General features: G+C 41.4%; 1 pseudogene; it reads left to right on the top strand.

Annotated features, from left to right (window-relative positions):
- Window positions 1-266: 266 nt before the first annotated feature.
- Window positions 267-4,885, top strand: LOC122133876 (annotated as a pseudogene).
- Window positions 4,886-5,192: the final 307 nt, after the last annotated feature.

The raw sequence follows: 5,192 nt of genomic DNA, 5'->3' as shown, positions 1-5,192 counted from the left end.
CCAAAACCATTAATACCTGGAGAATAGTTTGGTTATTCTATAAATAGCGTCAAAGAAATTAGAACTCATTAAGCCACTTATAAAGAAATATTAATTCTTGAAGAAATTGGCTTCTAATGCATTATTTAGTGCACTGTTGATTTTAAGTTTTGTTTTTTTGATACCTCGGATCAACTAGGTAAAACCAGTCCATTTTGGGGTATTCCTCCATCAGATCAAGATCAAGTGGTTTTCATTAGTTGGACTTGCCTCATCCCAGCATTCGAATGCATTTGTCACTGGACACCATGAACATGGGTGGATGACAGCTGTCTTTCCCCCCAGTAACTTCCAACGAGATGGTCAAAGCAGGGGGCGCAGCGGTGGGCACCCGTGTCCACAGCATAGATGTCATCCTGGGCTTCAACAAGGACCAGGATCCTTTGCTCAACCCTGGTGGCAATGTGGTAACACACAAAGTTGGAGGTGAAAGTCTTGGAGATCCAGGGAAGCAGGACCAGCGGGTACAACCCTTCGGGCACCTGCCAGCCCTCAGGGGACGGCTCGGAGCAACCTGCATTTCAAGGTAAGTTCTTCATAGGTCAAATATCAAGTGTTTCTTTCCTTGCAATTACCCTCCCTAACTAGCCTAACCTGTGAGCCTGGATGGATAGTACATTTAGACACACTGTTAAAAAACCTTCTTATTTGTATCTGAAACTTCTGTTGATTTTAAGGTGACAGTAGCTAATGTTTTCCATCCACCCTATTTTTATGCGCATTTTTGGATTATCGCATTAAAAAAAAAAAACTGCTGAATAGGAATGTCAAGATGTGCATAAATTCTAAAAATGCACATCAAGAATGTATGCGCACAACTGAGTAGGATAAACTTTTTATCAGATAAGAAAAAATGTGCATAAACTACGATGGAAACACAGTTACCGAATAAATTCCACCATGCGCATTGAAAAAGTCATGTGACTTTGCGCTATGAGACGGGATAACTTAACTAACCAGTGGACCAATCTCGCTCACAGCATCTATATGCTGTTTCAGTCTGTTCCCAAACAGCAGGCATGCACCTCTAAAAGCAATGACCGCATTTATTGTGTTACGTCTGCTCTCTCTGAAGTGAAAGTAATTTATTACATACAAAATATTCAGTGGCTTCTCCTAGTTTTCTTAGTGATATTTAGTGCCAGTTTATCAGGAAGTGATGATTTTGTTCTCTTTGACTCGTTGGATGGAAATGGTGCGTTCGCTTTATTCGCAAAATGTTTTATATCGATATTCCAATTTTGCGCATTAGTTAAATTCGCATCTTTGGATGGAAACATGGCTAGTGGCAGCTCATCATGGGCATTAGCATCAAGCGTCACCTTTAAGAGACCTAAAGGAAAAGTCTGACGCTTCTTTTATATGTAACTTACAAAACCAACGGCACAGTTACCTAGATGCATTCTGTTAACATGCCATCCGTAGTTTCCATTAACACTACGGATTGAAGAAACATGGACGCTCCTAGAGAATGATTGTTTTGCTTAGTTGTTCTTTCATAGTGCTGTATACTTCAAAGTTGCCTCAGATGTTTCATCTAAAATTCCTAATTAGAAGATTGCTAGACATGCTTTAAGATAATAGCTAAGATAATTTGGTCTTGGAAAAATCTTGAGAAAAATGGTTGACACCTCAGACTTTTTGTTGAAGCGACGAGACATGCATTTGTTGGGCAACATAAAAACTTGAAAAAACTCTTGCGATTATGAAGAGATCTTGTTTTTATGGTGTGTTTTTTGGCAGTGGTAATATGCCAGGCTCAATCAGGCCTGAATATGAAACAAGGTCCTTTCAAACCTGAAAATAATTTGGCAATGGGGCTCATCCCTTGTTCTCATCCCCGTTGTGGAATTCTCCTATAATCTTCTCCTATCTTAAACAATATTGCACAACTGTGCATGCCGACATAATCATTTTTCTATTCTGCGCCAATTTTTTTTTTCCATTGGGCTCATAATCCATCATGCTTCTTAGTCCTGTGATGAGAGAATCTTGCGCATGACCCAGAGTTGACTTGCCTGACTCAAAAGGGACAAGATCCTTTTGAACGGTTTGAGCCCTTGAGATCGATTGTCCTCATTTGACGCGAGTTGCCAGCAAGTCTGAGCATTTTTATTGGGGACTGTCTTGAATCTGACAGGCGGTGTGCTGATCCTTGAACCAGATTTGACCCCCTACCATGTGTGAGTTCAGTCTATTGCCTGTTGTATGATGCTAGCTCTCCGCTAATCTAGAACGCTTTTTCCAGCCTGATAATTAAACCTTGTTCTGGAGTTTGTTTTTCATACTTTGTTTTCATGTAATTACTGTTTTAAGGAGTTTTATCCATTCTAGCTAGCCTACATTGAGATTATGCATTTTTTCACCACTACGAATAAGTGTATTCAGGTAGTCAGAAAGTCTGTGTTCATTAGCATACACTTTTTCCCAAAAGCGTGAACTTAACCATGTGCTGATTTGTCCAAGGACAGTCACCCCAGGAAGCTTAAATCTGCAGTTAAGTGTCCTCAAGGACACAGTAATGATAAGGGTTCACTTCAAGTCCAGTTCATTGGTTGATCTTATCTTGGGTTTGAACTGCAGCATCTGAGTTACAAATAGAACCTTCAGCATTTCATTACTAATGAAAAAAGCTAACAGATAAAAGTGTATTGCTATTATCTATGCATAACACATATTACATTTTTAAATCTTTTTTTTTTAAATCTGAAAATTTCTTCATAGATTTCATTTGGTGCGGCTGTATCTGTGGACGTGCTAGCTTCATGAAACTATCGCCAATTTAATGTTTAACAGCTATTTGGCTTGCATGTACATAACAACTTTGCAGCTATTGTTAATGTTCACTGGTTTAGTCAGCATGTGTTCTGAGCTCGTTTACAGTTGAACAGCACTAACTTGAGGAATATGTCAGCTACATCTTATGAGTGCAGTACACACAAATCCATTCGCCCTGATGATCAGTATTTTACTGGAATTAACTGAATTAGCTTTCCAACTGCCAATGGGTCTCTCCAGGTCATCAAGGTAAAGCTTTTCCTAGAAACATAACCTTATGTTGAGGACATGGGGTAGAATCAAATGAAGCCCTTAGGTAGATTATGGTCTGGTCTACAGGTAAACCATCAGGGGAATTAACAGACTACATCTGTTTCTGCTTGGATTACGGGATGGGAAACCCTTCAGTGAAAGCCATGCCTACCATCAGTGACAATAAACTGCTCTAGTCCAAGCTGTGTATTACAAGAGTTTTGGTCAGGAGTATTATGGGAATTAGAATCTCAATTTTGGAAATGACATATCAGTAATGGAATTTACATGTAGTCACCATCTGTAAATAACAGAGAGATCATATTAGTCATCTTGTCACTACTTAATTTTACTGCAGTAGTAGGTTGTGTGGTGTTTTTGGTCAAGAATCAGTATTGGTAATAGCAACATTGCTTGTTCAGTCCCAAAAGAACTTTGTGCCCTTGGATATGGCTCTTAATCCACAGTTTGTTCCAGTGGGATTGCAATCTTTGCAATATATATTCATAATGCATCATGTAAAAAAACATCATGTAAAGGTCCTGTCTAAAGTGGACTCTCAAGTCATGTCTTTTGTTCTTTTGGTCACCTGTGGCTTTAGAGACGCTGACATATTCTCCAACCAAGTGCGACGGGGACTTGGGCCTAGCGACCTGCGGAAGTCCATCGAGAGGTGACAGCAAGTCTCCGGCTGCGACCTGGCCGATGGGGAGCAACCTAAGAAAAAGCACAACCGGCCGCAACCGCACCACCTTCACTACCTACCAGCTCCATGAGCTTGACCGAGCCTTTGAGAAGTCCCACTACCCTGACGTTTACAGCCGAGAAGAGCTGGCCATGAAAGTCAACCTCCCTGAAGTTCGCGTGCAGGTGTGTTTCACAATCTCTTTGTGAAATTAAAAATATCAGTTTTCAGAGCACAGCATACGGTGTTGATAAAACCAGTCTCCAGTGTACGTACGCTTTGGATCTGGTATGCTGGTTCCTACCGTGAGATGCTGAAGTTCTGGTTTCTCCTCACCTGGTTGCTCAACCACAGACTTGCTGAAACCAGCTTGCTTAAACTTCTTAACCAGCAAGGTGCCACATTAGTTTGACCACTTTATAAAAGAACCAGCTTATTTTGCAAGACCACTTGTTCAAGCACCTTCAGCAAAAAAAACAAGCAGCACTAACCAGCATTCATGCCAGCCTCAGCTGGTCTTTTCAGTAGGGTTTCTACACACGATCCATGACAAATCCAACTTTGGTCATTTCCCAGTAAGTTCGGGAAACAAATAGTCTTGTTGCACAGAAAACACCATCTTAAAAGCATAGGATTGCCATCACATATTGATTATTTGAGGTGTATGTGTTTGCCCAGGTTTGGTTCCAGAATCGCAGAGCTAAATGGAGGCGGCAGGAGAAAATAGACGCCAGCACTATGAAGCTCCATGACTCCCCCATGCTCTCCTTCAACCGGCCGCCAATGCACCCCACCGTGGGGCCCATGAACAACACGCTGCCCCTTGACCCTTGGCTGCCCTCCCCTCTATCTAGTGCCACTCCAGTGCACAGCATCCCAGGGTTCATGGGTCCTACGCAAGGACTGCAAGCGGGCTATGCCAGTCACGGTTTCCTCAGTCCATCCCAAACCATGGCCCAAAGCATGCAGCCCATGGCGCCACCTCCATACCAATGCCCTCCTCCCTTCACTGACAAATACCCTCTGGAGGATGTAGATCAGCGCAGTTCAAGCATTGCTGCTCTGAGGATGAAAGCTAAGGAGCACATCCAGTCCATGGACAAAACCTGGCAACCCATGTGCTAAGACATTCTCTCCTTGACTGCAGGCCTTCATATTTTTTAGTTACTAATTGATACTTAAGGCTACTCAAGAACCATGTCTATTCTCCATTCCACAAAACATAAAAGCATCAAGAAAGCAAAATTTAAACGATAAACCATTTACCAATTATTTATTCAACTTAACAAAAGAAAACAACAACCTCTGGATGAAGAAAAAAAAATTGTTTAGCATGTTCCATATATGTATTTTTAAGGCACACATTGGTGTGTTTTATGTCTTTCACTGTCCTAACAGGTTTAATTGGTTTTGGCGTGGATTCTAAAACCAGAGTTAC

The sequence above is a fragment of the Cyprinus carpio genome, chromosome B22, assembly GCF_018340385.1.
Source record: "Cyprinus carpio isolate SPL01 chromosome B22, ASM1834038v1, whole genome shotgun sequence".
In the NCBI taxonomy this organism is placed as follows: domain Eukaryota; kingdom Metazoa; phylum Chordata; class Actinopteri; order Cypriniformes; family Cyprinidae; genus Cyprinus; species Cyprinus carpio.
The sequence above is the reverse complement of the archived record's forward strand: the minus strand, read 5'-3'. Positions and strand labels throughout refer to the sequence as shown.